Source organism: Sapajus apella, unplaced genomic scaffold (genome assembly GCF_009761245.1).
Source record: "Sapajus apella isolate SASKATOON/1434 unplaced genomic scaffold, GSC_monkey_1.0 scaffold30, whole genome shotgun sequence".
Classification (NCBI taxonomy): domain Eukaryota; kingdom Metazoa; phylum Chordata; class Mammalia; order Primates; family Cebidae; genus Sapajus; species Sapajus apella.
In genome coordinates, this window is record NW_022436970.1 from 5,556,101 (window position 1) to 5,572,304 (window position 16,204).

The 16,204-nt window shown below is 43.9% G+C and overlaps 1 protein-coding gene and 1 long non-coding RNA gene across 3 annotated transcripts in view; one reads left to right on the forward strand and one right to left on the reverse strand.

Moving 5' to 3' along the window:
* Positions 1-2,779, forward strand: part of LOC116561734 — a 15,636-nt gene extending 12,857 nt beyond the window's left edge. The window contains exon 3 of the long non-coding RNA XR_004273576.1: positions 2,768-2,779. This is a non-coding gene — a long non-coding RNA (uncharacterized LOC116561734). The remainder of the gene's footprint in view (positions 1-2,767) is intronic.
* The window catches only part of CCBE1 (collagen and calcium binding EGF domains 1), a 276,225-nt gene that overhangs the window by 183,667 nt on the left and 76,354 nt on the right, over positions 1-16,204 (reverse strand). The gene's annotated exons all lie outside the window — the stretch shown is intronic.

Below are 16,204 nucleotides of genomic sequence, written 5' to 3' on the forward strand. Positions count from 1 at the left end.
TTACCCAGGCTCGAGTGCAATGGCGCGATCTCGGCTCACCGCAACCTCCGCCTCCTGGGTTCAGGCAATTCTCCTGCCTCAGCCTCCCGAGTAGCTGGGACTACAGGCGTGCGCCACCATGCCCAGCTAATTTTTGTATTTTTAGTAGAGACGGGGTTTCACCGTGTTGACCAGGATGGTCTCGATCTCTTGACCTCGTGATCCACCCGTCTCGGCCTCCCAAAGTGCTGGGATTACAAGCGTGAGCCACCGCGCCCGGCCCAGACGATTCTTAAAGCTCGCCTTACGTGACTTCCTTTCACTCAAAATGGTTAAGGGAAAAAACTCAATCTCAAGAGGTCATTTTTTAGAAAAATATCTATTAGATGGCTGGCTGGAACCAAGATGTGGGGAATAAGGAAGAAAACAGTTCCTAGTCTGGTTGGGAAGGCAAGACTCACACATACTGAAAGAATTACAGACTATGACTAGAGGGCATATCGTTAAGTGCTAAATTGCAAGGCATGGACTTCAAATCCTAAAGGAATTCAGAGAAGACAGACCTACAGGAAACTCCTCCTTCAGGGGCTTGAGGTGGGGAGTGGGGTTGGCAGGGTGGTGGACAAAGACCTGCTCTTAGAAGTAACTGGATTAAAAATAGGAGGCACGTGTGCATTTACACCAGCTGCAGGGGATGGATGAGGAGGTGGGGCGGGGGTGGAGGATAACTAGGCAATTACATAGTAGCAGGCAGGGCACCGGAATCATTTTGCCACCAGTTAAGCTGTGTCAAGGTAGGAAAAGCAAAATATGTTTTCTGTTAGTGTGATTTTTTTTTTGCAGCCTTGAGAGGGATTTCTGTATACAGAACAGATTCAGGAGTTGTTTTTATCTTATGGATTTTAAAAATTAGTATTAGACGTATTGAAGTTACAATTCACATTCCTGTTTTTCTCTGAAGAATTACAGTTCATCTTACAAATCTGATTCTACGTAAGCACATTTTAAACAATTATTTCATGGGAAACTTACAAATGACAATGTTTTGAACTGCATTCAGAAATTTTGGATGTTCCATTCTTTTTAGACTTTAATTGTCTAACTTTTGAAACTTTAATTAAAAGTATCAATATAGAGGCCAGGCACAGTGGCTCATGCCTGTAATCCTAGCACTTTGGGAGGGTGAGGTAGGAGGATCACTTTAGCTCAAGAGTTTGAGACCAGCCTAGGGAACATAGTGAGACTGCCATCTTTATTTTAAAAAACTAAAAGATGTCAATAAGGTTAGTTCTTAATGATTCTCATGATCCTACACTTTAACACAAATCTAAACCTCTTAAGTACCTTTTTAATATTGAAGCACAAGGATGTTTTTCTCTGTTTTTTTTTTTCTTTTTTTTTTGTGGTGGGGGAGACAATCTTGCTCTGTCACCCAGGCTGGAGTGCAATGGCACAATCTCAGCTCACTGCAACTCTGACTCCCAAGTCCAAGCGATTCTCATGCTTCAGCCACCCGAGTAGTTGGGATTACAGGTGTGCACCACCAGGCCCAGGTAATTTTTGTATTTTTAGTAGAGACAGCGTTTCATCATGTTGGCAAGGCATGAACTCCTGACCTCAAGTGATCCACCGGCCTTGGCCTCTCAAAGTGCTGGGATCACAGGCAAGAACCACTGTGCCTGGTTCTCTAATGGGCAGTATTTTCTATTTTAAATATCAGTATATTTGAAGAACAGATGTACACAGAAAGGTCTTTAACAAAAAGTAACTTACTATTGTTTTTTCGCATAGTTCTCATTTAAATTTACAACACACCCACTGATAAAACAATGATGTCTTCCTAGATAACATCTGAGTTGCCTTCCCAAGCTACTTTTGGAGGATACTTTTCACTGGCTGCTTTTGCACACTGACCAGGATCAGGAGCAACAGACAGCTGGGTGGATTTCTCTCGAGACCTCGTGCCATGGCTGCTAGTCAATGAGAACCAGAAGGATGGGTCTCAGAAGCATATCTTGAGTTCTTGATCTTTTTTTTTTTTTTTTTGACAGAGTCTCACTCTGTCACCAGGCTGGAGTGCAGTGGCGTAATGTCAGCTCACTGCAGCCTCCGCCTCCTGGGTTCAAGCGATTCTCCTGCCTCAGCCTCCCAAGTAGCTGGGACTATATGTGAATGCTACTACGCCCAGCTAATTTTTGTGTTTTTAGTAGAGACGGGGTTCCACTATGTTGGACAGGCTGATCTAGATCTTTTGACCTCGTGATCCACCTGCCTCAGCCTTCCAAAGTGCTGGGATAACAAGCGTGAGCCACCGCACCTGGCCTGAGCTCTCAATCTTGATCTAGTCTGAATACTGATTGAAATTCCCTTCCTTCCTTCAAGCCTAGGTTGGAGTTTGTTTCTTTGGTTCTGAACTCGTCACCAAGACTTTGTAGTCACAGTCCTAAAGCTGAGCTGAGGACAGAGCTCTCCTGACTTCTGTTAATATGCTATTAAGTGGGGTGGCATTACTCAGCCTACATACGTCTCAGCTTATTTCAGAACAAACGTTAATATATTAGAATGTGTCTAATCACAATTCATTATGTCCCCCCACACCTCTACAACAAACCATAGGACATACCATTTCTTTGTTAATGGCACATCTATATGCTCAAGCCAGAAACTGTCAAGTCTTCTGTGACTCTATCCTTTCTCCCACTTAATACATCCAATGACAAATGCCTGACAACTATATGTCCACTTTTCTCTCTTCTCCATCTGTCGATGGAGACCAGAACCTCATCAGGTCTTCATGAGGAGACTAACCATGGCTGGGCCTCCTAGTCTCCCCTGTCCTCATCTTCCACTCCGTGGAAATGACCATGGGCAAACAGTGCTCTGATGGTACAGACCACTGGGCTTGAAAACCTGGATGGTCTCCTACCATCTATAGGGCCACCTCTAGGATCTGTAAGGTTGTTCAAAGCTTTACTTCCTGTTTCATTCTCACCCAGAATCTGTTGCTTTTGTTCCCTAACACCATGCTCAGGCACACTGTGTACTTTCACCCACACAATTCCTTCTGAATAAGTAGCTTTCTGACTACTCAGATGCCATTCCCCATTGTAGAGTCATTTCCAATGTCATCTGTACCGGTCAAGCCTTTCCTGACCAACTGTCAGAGAAAAAAAAAAAGATCCTAAAGGTGTTTTCACTGCATTTGGTATACGCTTTGATCACATTATACTATAGTTAATTATAAGTTTATTTCTCCTAAACTGGTTATGAGCATAGGGTCAGGAGTGATTTTATTCTTTATCAACATGATACTTGGAATATAATTTATTTAATGTGCTGCCCTGTTCCATAAAGTATAAGGCTATTTCTTTTGCCTGCCCTCCACAAATCCTCCCAACTCCCAGTCACTTTAGAAGGTAAGATTTACGAGGGACCTTTGCTTTGTTCAGGGACACAGCTAGAACAGAGTACATAGCAGACAATCAGTATTTGCAGAAGAGAAGGAAAGAATAAGAAGGTTGAAAGCAAGCAAACTCTTTTAGAACAAAGAGGACACTTACCAAGGGAAGTCTTATTAAACATCGGTTACTTTTAAAAACTCTTACTACCCTGGCCACATTGGGATCAGGAGGAAAGTCGAAAGACGTCACGGAGTCTACAGCCGCTGAGCTCGGGTGTGGTCCTACAACGAGCTACATATCCTATGTAATGGGCGCTCCGGCCTCCTCCTGTCTAGCATATTCTTGGGGCATCCCAACCTGAGGATGGTGCTTGAGGATTAGACAGACATGAGCTCTCAAAACCCTCCAGAGCTGTAGAGTGTGGGGCAGCCCTGTCAAACCAGTGAGGGCTGCTGTGGGGTCATAGTGGGCAGAGGGAGGGAGGGAGATCAAGAGAGAACCCTTTGGGGAATGCTTATTTTAAACAAAAAGTTGTCAAACTGGAAAAAGAAAACAGAGAGGGGAACCAGAGGTAGCTCTGAAAAAGGATGGCTAAGTGATTCATGGGACACCCCAAATGTCATTACCACAAGTTCCAAAGTCAGAAATTTCAGGTTAAATGGCATTATCTAAAATATTTAAAAAGTTGGATCAGCTTCAAGTGTAGATATTAAGAATATGACCAGCTAAAAAGCTGCCCCTTGCCCTTCCCAGAGAACATGCCTTCTCAAGGAGGAAGGACGTCTCCCAAGCTAGAGACAGGCAGTGCCATCTTGGCTGGAATTTGTCTCTTGTGAAACTCCCCTCAGGGGCTACGCGCCAAACCCATTCCTCGGTCCTGGCCCCAAGACCCAGTTGCCTTTATCCTTCTCCCCCCGCAGCGTCAGAAGTTTGGTACACAAAAGAGTCTGTTAAAGTTGGAGGCGGGCCAGGATTAGATGAGTTGCATTACATTTCCCAGAAACAGATTCTTAATGTAATAACCAAAGAATTTCACACAATGGCCTCAATGTGATAAATGGACTGCCAGATTTAATTTCAAAGCCTGTTCGGATGGAAGCCTTTCTTACCCTAACCTTTCCTGCGGACCAACTGTGTAATGGTGGGCAAGTCAGTTCATCACTCCAGACTCCGACTTTCACATCTGCTAATGGGAAGGACACTGCCTGCCACGCCTGCTTCACAGGGATGCCGTGAGCCACCGATTCTCAACCTTTGCCATACAAATCTAGTTATCCCGGTTTCATTCCAAACCAATTAGATAAGAAACTTCGGAACTGGAACCCAAGATTTAGTAGTCACATAGCTTCCCAGATTATTCAAATAAACAGCTAAAGTAGGAACCCCTGCACTATACCAGTATACAGTACAAAGAAGAGGGTAGTAATGACCCAGATCATCACTGGAACATGGCTTCATATGACTTGGAGATTGAAAAAGTTGTGCTTTAGGAACAAAAACCACATTTCTTTTGCATTTCCCATTATTACCTGCAAGCTTTAGGCATTCAGTAAGATTTCTGATGTCAAATGTCAATTTGAGATGCTTACAAATCTTAGATTCTTTGTTTACTACAACTACCTTTGGAGAGGTCACCTCCATGACCGTCAGCCCAGACTACAGCAAAGCCCAAAGGTCAGCTTCAGAGAAACAAACAAGAAATGTGAGAAAGGTGGCTTCACTTAAAAAGAGAGAAATTGCGGTTTTCTACCAGGGAGGTAACTGCCTGTCTTTGTCTGGCCAAGAGCCAGTCACAGTGCAGGAGCCGGGATGAAAGCCAGAGACAAACACTGCTTGGGGCTACTTTTTCAGAGATGGGTTAAAAGCAATGCTTGTGTGCTCTGGCTGGCCTTTCGCTCAGGATCCACACCTTTTCCTGGAGAATTTTATCACACAGGCCTTTAGATTGTAGGCTTATAAGGCATCTGCATTAGTCTTTAAGACAACTCTTCTCTGACTCAGGTATTACAAAGCCAGACCTAAGCCATGCTTATCACAGCCCTCCACCTCTGAAAATCCTGTTTGATTTATTACCACTGGAGGCTGAAAGGACAAGACACAGTGCCTGAACTAACCAAGCCAGTATGAGACTTTCGTGTCATGCAGAATTAATCAAATTCCATACATTGGTGGGTCATGCCACTCGCCTCAAAGTAAGATTTGAGGACAAAGTAGATGTAGAATCCATTTAATATTTCAAAGTAATTTAAAACTTGGAAAATCTAAGAGAGAGAATCAATTTTGAACTATACTTGATTATGTATGAGGTAAATGTCCCCCATAACTATGGATTAATTTTCTATGTTAATTTTGGGGTGGTTTCCGTGCATTTTAAAGATGTAAAATTTGAGCTGAATGCAGTGGTTCATGCCTGTAATCCCAGCTACTTGGGAGGCTGAGGCAGAAGCGTCACTTGAGGTAAGGAAACTGAGAAACTTCAGGAGACCCACTGCTATTGAAAAAAAGTTTAATGAATGTTTTCTATAGAATCTAGTTATTTAAAAAAGAAAAACGTAAGATGTAAAAGATGTAAAATTTAGAGTAGCCAACTAATCTTACTCCCTTAAGTCTGCAACCTACATCTAACATGTGTCCTTGGAGAAGTTTTTTTTTTTTGAGACAGAGTCTAACTTTATCACCCAGGCTGGAGTGCAGTGGCATGACCTCAGCTCACTGCAACCTCCACCTCTCAGGTTCAAGCAATTCTCCTGCTTCAGCCACCTGAGTAGCTGGGACTACAGATGTGTGCCACCACGCCTAGCTAATTTTTCAGTAAAGATGGGGTTTTGCCAGGTGGTCCAGGCTGGTCTCAAACTCCTGACCTCAAATGATCCGCCCACCCCAGCCTCCCAAAGGGCTGGGATAATAGGCATGAGCCACCACACTTGGCCTGGAAAAATTTCTTTGCAGCTAAACCTTGAGGGCCATTAAAAAATATCTGTGTCTCTACTTAGGATAAAAGAAAGTGCTCAGAACGTATAATGTACATCTGTAAGCTACCCACATGTTTTTTATAGCTATAATTATTGGAGACTGAGAAACTTAACTATATTTTACATATACTGATGGAGAGACAATATCTGCTACCCCAGGTATTGGATTTCAACGGTTTAGGACTGCTAAGTGTTCATAGTTACAAATCATCTAATAAGGCTTTCAGTTTTTGTTTTTTTTTTGTCAGTTAAAAATTAACTTTTTCTCATTTAATATGAGGTTAAAGGAAAACAGAAAGTCACCTGAGGATGTGAACACATATTTAGCCTCAACGTATCTGTTTACTTCACAAGCATAAATAATTTAATCATATTAAAAATGATCACACCATTGTATATTACATGTTTACTTGAATTCTAAAATAAAGCTTAAAAATGTTTTATTATCAATCTCTAATTACTTGGACTATCATGTGAGGAGTGGTGTGAAATATTTTTTTCCAATTTGAAAGCCAGGAGTATTGTGGGGTTTTTTTGTTTGTTTTGAGATGGAGTCTTGCTCTGTTGCCAAGCTGGAGTGCAGTGGTGGGATCTCAGCTCACTGCAACCTCCGCTGCCCAGGTTCAAGCTATTCCCCTGCCTCAGCCTCCCAAGCAGCTGGGACTACAGGTGTGAGCCACCACACTGGGCTAATTTTTTTGATTTTAGTAGAGATAGGGTTTCACCATGTTAGCCAGGATGTTCTCAATCTTCTGACCTCGTGATCTGCCTGCCTTGGCCTCCCAAAGTGTTTGGATTACAGATGTGAGCCACCACGCCCAGCCAGGTGTTTTCATTTACTTATTTTTTTAGTGATGGATTTTTGCTGATATTGCCCAGGCTGGAGCACAGCGGCTGTTCACAGGCACAGTCACGGCACACTACAACCTTGCGCCCATAAGCTCAAGCAGTTGTCCGGTCTCAGCCTCCCCAGGCAGCTAGGACTACAGGTGCACGCCACTGTGCCCAGCAGAAAGCAGGTTGTTTTAAACCTACATGTTAAATAATACTTCCTTCCTCATTGGTTTGTAATATCATATCTGCTTTATTATATAAAGTATCAGATGTAAAATTCTTTCTATGATTTTTTCAGTTCCATTTAACTGTACTTATTTCAGCCAACACAGACTTAATATTAAAAAGTGATCTTAGTGTTTTGTTCTTACCTGGTCAGACTGGTCACATCTCATTATTGTTTGGAGTTTTCTTCCAAATTCCCATTGGCTTATGGTTGAAGTGAGTTTTAGATGTGTTTGAAATCCAATGATTTTTTTTTAACTCCTCTTGTTTTGATGAGGTAAACGGATCTTAAACTATTCCAGCTGAATTTATATGTAACTTCATTTACGATGAAACTGTTTTTATGAACTCCTAGTGGTCCACATCATTGAAGAAAAGGGACCTCAATTCTTTCAACACAAGCCAGACAAGCAGGTGGGGAATTTATGGCAGAAAGCTGGACAAGAGAGGGCAGCATTCCCAGTCCCATTCAACACTTCCACAGCTTTTGGTCTTTGCCATTGTAAGCCAAGTCAAATGGGGGAGGGGAGTAAGAAGCAAAGGAGGCGGGGGAAGAGGAGGGTGAGAGGGAAGAAGGAATGGAGGGGAAAGAGAAGTTGAACGTGCAGAGACAGAGACACAGTTTTTCCCCAAGTGAGAGCCTTGACTCCAGGCCCCTTGGAGCACACTCCTAGGTAGCCTAGAAGTTTCTCCCTTCAGCTCTTACCTCAGGGCTTCTTAGTTCTTACTGTCTTCCAGTGGGGGTGGGGGAGATTATCCTGGTTTAACAGGCCAACCCTGCTGCTGCTAGGACTTTCTAGGAGCATTTACATGGTTGGCGGAGAAGAATTTGAGTAGGTGGAAAAGGGGCAATTTGCAGGGCTAGAATTCTGCCCCCTGCAGTGTGACCACTGCCATGAAGCCCTCAAAAGAGAAAGCTGAGCCCCTTATTATTTTAGAATGAGTTATTTTTGACCTACACGAGATTGCAAATCCTAATATAATATGTAGCAGGATCCCAGGCCAGGTACTCATATGGTTTGGCTGTGTCCCTACCCAAATCTCATCTTGAGTCATAGCTCCCACAATTCCAATGTGTGGTGAAAGGGACCTGGTGGGAGGTCACTGAATCATGGGCGCAGGTCTTTCTCATGCTATTCTCATGATAGTGAATAAGTCTCACAAGATCTGATGGTTTTATAAAGGGCAGTTGCCCCGCACAAGCTCTCTTGCCTGCTGCCATATAAGACATCCCCCTCTGCTCTTCCTCCTTCTTCTGCCATGATTGTGAGGCCTCCCCAGCCATGTGGAACTGTGAGTCCATTAAACCGCCTTTGTAAATTGCCCAGTCTCGGTATGTCTTTATCGGCAATGTGGATAATGGCAAATGGACTAATACAGGTGCCAAACGGGAAAAGTTTCCAATAATAACGTCCCTGCACTGGCTGGGGCTGTCCAGGCAATTGGACCTCAATTTGCCATAAAGGAAACCACAAAGGGTAAGGCAGGGAAGACCACAGGAGGAAGTGACAGAGCACACAGGTGTCCAACTTGGCATGTGAATGGCATCTGAAGTCGTGGCAAAAATGTAATGTGTCTAGAAGGTTCTGAAAGACCACACCTCTCTTAGAAGGGAGTCCAGCAAAACAGAGCAGGTTTCTAGGGCTCCGGGGGGTGCAAGGAAATGATGCATTGCTCACTGGGGGGCCCAGCTTTCAAAGAAACAGCTAAAAGCAAACTCCCCACACGGTTTGTACCAAGGAGGTGAAGGAGTTCCTGCAGCTGTCTCATGCACAGATGGGCAGGTGGACAGTCCATCAGCCAAGATGAATCAGCCCCTCATTCCCCTTGGACTTGGGCCTGAACTAGTCAGTCATCTTTCTAGGCATCCCCACTGCCTGACCAGGTACTTTGGGGCCACTGGAATCACTGCTTTTGTCCTCACATCCACCCAGTGGAGCTGCTCATAGATGAGGTTCCTGAGCCATCCCCTGTACACTGAGGGGGCAGACATGCTAATAAATAACCCTCAATAGTAATTGCTACAACTCACCATGCCTTGCATTACATAGGCTATAACCGAATCCCAAAACAACCCTTCAAGCAACACGGGATTGTCTTCATTTTACAGGTGAGCACAAAGGCTCAGAGATGTCACTAAGCTAACAGAGCCACACCATCAGTAGTAAGCAAACACAGATCTCCCCAATGCTGAAGCCCAACCACCCTCTGTCACGTACACAGCCAGAGCCCTCAATGAAAAAAAGGGAAGGCCTGTTTTCTGGGGGGACAAAGCCACTGCCCCTTTAGTCTTTGCCTTAACTTCAGAAATGAAACAGCAGCAGCAGCAGCAGCTTAACTCCATTCGGGGAGCCTGCTGCACAAGTGACAACAGTGGGCAACATACAGATGTCACCCTTGGGGACAGAGGCCAGCCATGGACTTACCCTCACATCCCATCCAAATGAGACTCCAGCACTATCTGTCACCCTCAAGAACTACCATGCAAAGAAGTCTGCTTAATGTGTCCTCTCAGACTCCTGGCCCTCGCTGTCCTGGCACTGAATAATTCAAAGTCCGCCTTCTCTCAGGACCTTTTCTGTATTTGCTCACCAAAGTTACTTTCTCTTCCATGGTCACTTCCAAGGGTGATCCTGCCCATTACAAGAGTGTTTAAGAGCACCTTCAGTTGCAGGGCTGACATAAGGCTGTCCATGTTGACTCCTGTACAGAGGGAGCAATATGCACCACGCTTTAGAATCATCTGTCCACATAAGCAGCCTGCCCTTCAGGGTACAAGTCTCCTGCAGTCAACCTTATTTCAACCTTATTTCAACCCTGTCTCTACCAAAAATACCAAAATTAGCCAGGTGTGATGGTACGCAGCTGTAATCCCAGCTGCTCGGGGGGCTGCTGCAGGAGAATCGCTTGAACCTGGGAGGCAGATGTTGCAGTGAGCTGAGATTGCGCCACTGCACTCCAGCCTTGGATACAGAGTGAGACTTCATCTTAAAGAAAAAAAAAAGGCAGCAGATGCGAGGGTCTTAGGGAGGGAGGGAGGGATGGAAAGGGGAACACAGAAAATTTTGGGGAGAGAGGAAACACTCTGGATGATACCATGGTGGAAAAAACATGTCATGATACATTGGTCTGATCCCACAGAACACACAGCGACAACAGTGAAAACCAATGTGAACTATGGACTTGGGGTAAGAATGATGCGTCATTTTAGGTTCATTGATTGTCATAAACGTATCACCCGGAGAGGGGCACAGAATGTCGCTGAGGGAGGGAATATCCATGCATGTGGAGCCGGGAGTATATGGGAAATCGATTGGACCTTCCAGTTTTGCTGTGAACCTGAAATTACTCTAAAAAAATACTCTTTTTAAAAAAGTAGGAATTAAGGATGAGACAAGCTCCCTGAACTCACTGGTTACTGCTTCTGCTGTCAGTTAACAGCTGCCATCCTGTGTCTATTTGGGTCCTTCAGAAACATTTTCTCTTCCCTTGAATCAGTGAGGTCTGCTCTGTCCTGGTCTCCTATTGTACAAAAGGGAACTGAGGCATGGCGCGTGGTCAGGGCATGTGTCCAAGACACTGGATTGTCAGATGGCAGAGAAAACATTCTAACCAGCTTCTTTTCTAACCCACCCACCGTGCTGTTTGCGCTTTATCACCTGCCTCTTCCTAAGCAAGGTCTGTACAAGGACAGGGTATCTTCCTGCGTAATGACTCTGAAGGAACATGTTCACATAACGCGTAAGCCTGGCTAATAATAAACTGTTGGTTTTAAACTCTCTCAAGTCTTATCTTGTACGTGCTAGGAGTCCCCTGCTGCAGAGCATCACAAAGGCGAGGAGTTGGAGGGCAGGGGGCTGGAAGGGAGCATTTTCTTTATAAATTGTTTACGATTTTCTCTACTCTGAGGGATAAGCGTGTCTATGAGCAACAGAGAAGGGAGAGTCTGCACTATTGAAAACACGGCTGCTTTGTTTTTAAGGACACACATGAATTCAAAGGAATGCCTGATTTTGCAATAAAAAAACACAAACTGAAAATAGAAAAAGCAAGTCACGAGCAGTTCCTCACTTTGGGAGAGACGGGCCAAGGCTGTCAAAATGAATTGTGTGGTTTTTATTAAACATGTTCCCTGGTGCAAACTCCCAAACCACAAGACCACTAGGAGTAACCTGTTCCAAACAGTATGGGAGTGACTGAACTTAGCAGCAGAATTACCTTTCTGTAAGAAAAGGCGGGTGGTCTGCCTGGGCCATGGCTGAGGTCACCAGAAATGCAACTTAAGAAGACATCTAGTTGCCTGCCCGATTTGCGGAGCTTCTGGTATAGAAGTGCTTTTCAACTCTAGCTGCCCTTATTCTTTGCTCCAAGGCCACAAGGCTGGAAGGGAACATTATTGATGTTTCATTCTCATTGGCTAGACCTTCATGATTTAACCTCAAATTCTCTTTGGTCTGTAATATGACCATTCCAAGGTTCTGACAGTACATTTGGGACTCAGCTGCAAATCCAAGGGCACCTTAGAGTTGCAATTGAGGGGATGGCTGCGGGGGAGGGGAGAGAGAACGTGGGCATCACTCCTGATACATACAATAGATTTATGTTGTTTACAGTTTTAAAAATATATTTGTGATTGTTGGAACTACCAAGATCTGGTGAACGTAACTCTGCAGCCTCAATATACTTCAGGGACTAAGAAGACAAAACAGAGTTAGGCTTCCTGCCACTGGGGCAGCAGGCACAATGGAGTTTTTAAATACTGCTATGATGGTGTTGGCCACAAAACAGGATGACCAGGTCCAAAGGGAGTCTCAGCTTCCTGCAAGTACAAGCGCGGTTGTTTCAAGGGTGAGAAACTTCACGTAGCAAAAACAAAAACAAAGAGAGCAGGGACGAGCTCAGATACACTCTTGTTACCAGCCACTTTGGTGACAGGCTATGTAAGGTGATTCTACCTCCCCAGCTTCAGTGTTTACCAAACTTCAGTCATCCTTCTAATCACTTGGGCTATATTTCTTTGGGTTTTCTGAAATATAACTCATGAATCTTAACAGCAAAAAACATTAGCATGGATAAAGAATCAGTCATGTTTATAAGTTGATATACTCACACATAGCTATGCAATACTATCAACTGGGCAGTTAAAATAAACACAGCTGAATCTCTGGAGGCATGGGGACCCCGAGGCATTAATGGCTTTAAAAGCTCCTCAGACATTTCTAGTAAGTCATGAAGTTTGACCACCACAGTAACAAATAGAAACCAAAATCCCCTGCTATAAAGACAAGGTAAAGTCAACACAGTGGTCTAAAAATTGTAGCCATATACTGATGCCTGAAGGGACTTCTGGAGATCCACCATCTTATTAGAAAGCTGTATTAGAGAAAAATGAAAAACAAGCACCAAACTGAGACCATTAAAATATAATCAAGGACACTGAATTAGTTCTGAAAAGGGGAACCACCTTCTCACTGTCAGAATCAATAGTGATTTTTTTTTTTTTTTTGAGATGGGGTATCACTCTGTCGCCCAAGTTGGAGTGCAGAGGCATGATCTCGGTTCACTGTAACTTCTGCTACCTGGGTTCAAGTAGTCCTCCTGCCTCCACCTTCTGAGTAGCTGGGACTACAGGCACAGGCCACTATACCCGGCTAGTTTTTGTATTTTTAGTAAAGATGGGGTTTCACCATATTGGCCAGGTTGGTCTCAAACTCCTCACCTTGCGATCTGCCCACCTCAGCCTCCCAAAGTGCTAGGATTACAGGCATGAGGCACTGTGTTCAGCCCTGAATCAACATTCTTGAATGCAGAACCAGCAGCTGGGAGGGAGATGGGCCTCTCAGGGACCCGCCAATTCTTACATTCTGTAGTTCTAAAATCAATCATCATCACACCTAGGTAACTGCTATGGTCTGAATGTCCCCCAAAATTCCTGTGTTGAAACTTGATCCCCATTGTGTTGGTACTGAAAGGTGGGGTCTTTAGGGTGGTAATTAAGACATCGTGAATGCATTAGTACCTTGTAAAAGAGCACATGTGAGGGCACCTACACAGCCTATGAGGAACAGGCTCTCAGATGCCATACCTGCCCACACCTTTATCTTAGGATTCCTGGGTTCCAGATTTGTGAGAAAATAAATTCCTTTTACTATATTTTAAAATTACCCCATCTCAAGTATTTTGTTATGGCAGCATGAACAGACTAAAACAGTAACATTTTATAGGAAAATCCTGTGCGCTAAAAATACTACACAGACATGTATCAAAGCACAGAAATGGATAGTCCAAGATTCATGATGGACAAAGAAACAGAGGGCACTTGATTCACCCAATCTTAGTATCTATTTCACTTTAAGCAAAATATTTCCGAAAATAAGGAATTCGTTTTGTAAATAAAGTTCCATCTTAAAGTACCTGTTCATTTACGGAACCCCACAGTAAGTCCTTGGATAAAGTAAACCACTCTGCATCTGTTTTGAAAAGTCCAAGCTTTTCCTTAAGGTAAAATGTCCGTTTACATGCATTTTTCAGTACCCAGATGAGGGTGGAAAAGGCAGCTGACGTGGGGGTACTTATAGGGGCAGGAGGGTGAGGAGGTTGGAAACATGACAGGAGCAATGAACACTTACCAGACTTACGTGGTCCTGGTACTGACTTCACACTTCAATATGGAAACTACTCAGACACCACTTAGTTGGTGCCAGGCACTGCTCTAAGAATTTCGCAAGTGTTAGCTCATTTAACTCATGCAATCCTAACAACAATGATTATCAGCATCATCCTTATTTTACAGAGGAAGCAACTGAGGCCCAGAGAGGCTTATCACCTGCCATAAAGCTAGCAAGTGGTAAGGACAAGACTGGTTTTGTGGCCATGTGAGTCCAGAATCCACTCTCACCCACTATGCTATGCCACCCCTATGGGAATTTACTCATCACATCCTCAAAGAGCCCTGTGAGATGAGTACAGTCGGTGCTACCATTCTACAGACAGGAAAATTAGGGCCTGGAGGGGTTAAGGGTTGACCCTTTGGTTCCACAGCAGAGCTGGGGTTTGGACTACCTTGGTCTTGAACCTGTGCTCTTAGTCACAATGGTCTTTGGCCTCTCCACAGCCTTCCCAGCTCTGTCCATGGTCTTGGGATCTTGCATCCATCCTGTTCTAGATCTCAAAGAGATCATGTTGATCTAGTTGATCATCCTGTTCTAGAGCTCAACTCCCTCATCACTATTCTTTTCAATACTCTTGATTTCAGAAAAATATAACACAATCCAGCAATTCGTGGGGTATCCTGTGAGGATACTGCAAACTTCAGTCATTCCTGCTCATGTTAATCCTGCTCAGTTTCCTAGTGACACATGCACCATACTGCCCCTATTCTGAGTGATTATGCAGAATACAGTCTCATTTGAAATGCCAAAAATTAGAAGACTAAACTTGTGTAACGCAGTCTAAATTTTTAAAAAGGAGGAAGAAATGTGAAATCCATTACTAAAACAACTATTTTAACTAAGTTATTGTGGTAAGGCAGTGTATTTCCTTAGTTTATACCACCTTTTACATCTCATTCTTTTTTCAGTATGAGAGTGGATATTGGGTCCCCAAAAAAATACATCCAAGTCCTACCTCCTGGTACCAGAAAAATAAGGTCTTATTTCTTATTTGGAAATGTCTCTGCAGATGCTGTCAAGTTAAGATGAGCTCACAATGGATTAGAGTGGGCCCTAATCCAATGAATGGTGTCATGGGAAATCTGGACACACACAGAAATCCAGGAAGAAGGCCAGGTGACAGAAGAGGCAGAGACTGGATAGAGGCAGCTATAAGTCAAGGAACACCAGGGCTTGTCAGCAGCCCCCAGATGCTGGAAGCAGCAAGGATATTCTCCCCTGGTGCCTTCAGAGGAAACTTGCTCCCACAGACACCTCGATCCTGTCTTCTGACCTTCACAGCTATGAGGATACATTTCTGTTGTTTTAAGACACAAGTTGTTACCTTAGGTTTTTTATAGCAATCCTAGGGAAGCTGACACAGGCATATTGAAAACTATATTCAAAGTGGATTTTTAAATAACAGATTCTGCCAGGTGCAGTGGCTCATGCCTACAACCCCAGTACTTTGGGAGGTCAAGGCAGGCAAATCTCTTGAGCCCAAAAGTTCAAGACCAACCTGGGCAACATAACGAGATCCTGTCTCTACAAAAAATTACCCAGGTGTGGCAGTGCTTGCCTGTAGAGTCCCAGGTACTCAGGAGGCTGAGGTGGGAGAATCACCTAAGCCCGAGGGTAAGCTGAGGCTGCAGTGAGTTTTGATCGTGCCACTGCACTCCAGCCTGGGCAACAGAATGACCCATTCCAGTCTTGAAATATCCAGATTCAGACTTCGATCTTTTTGAATATTGTTTATTTTTAATTAGTAAATATTACACAAGGATCCACTAAGTGGAAGCTACTATTTTTTCATTAAAAATGAGAATAAGGAGAAAAGGCTTTTTCTTATATTGGATTTTCTTGGGACAAAATGGTGTTTTTCCTAACTTTTTCCTTCCACTCTCATTGTCCCTATACCCAAGAGACATGAGACGATGGGAAAAGTCTATCTTTATGCTCTTTCAACCTAAAGATGGCAGCTATTTACCTGATCATGTCAACAGTCCAATTCATGTTCCAGACCAACAGGGTTGCCATGGAGAGTCCCTGTCACCACCGTGATGTCCACAGCTTTGTGGGATGGATGAGAGTCAGAAGACACGACGCGATAGAACACGTTTCAAAACCTTGGGTCAAAGCTGTA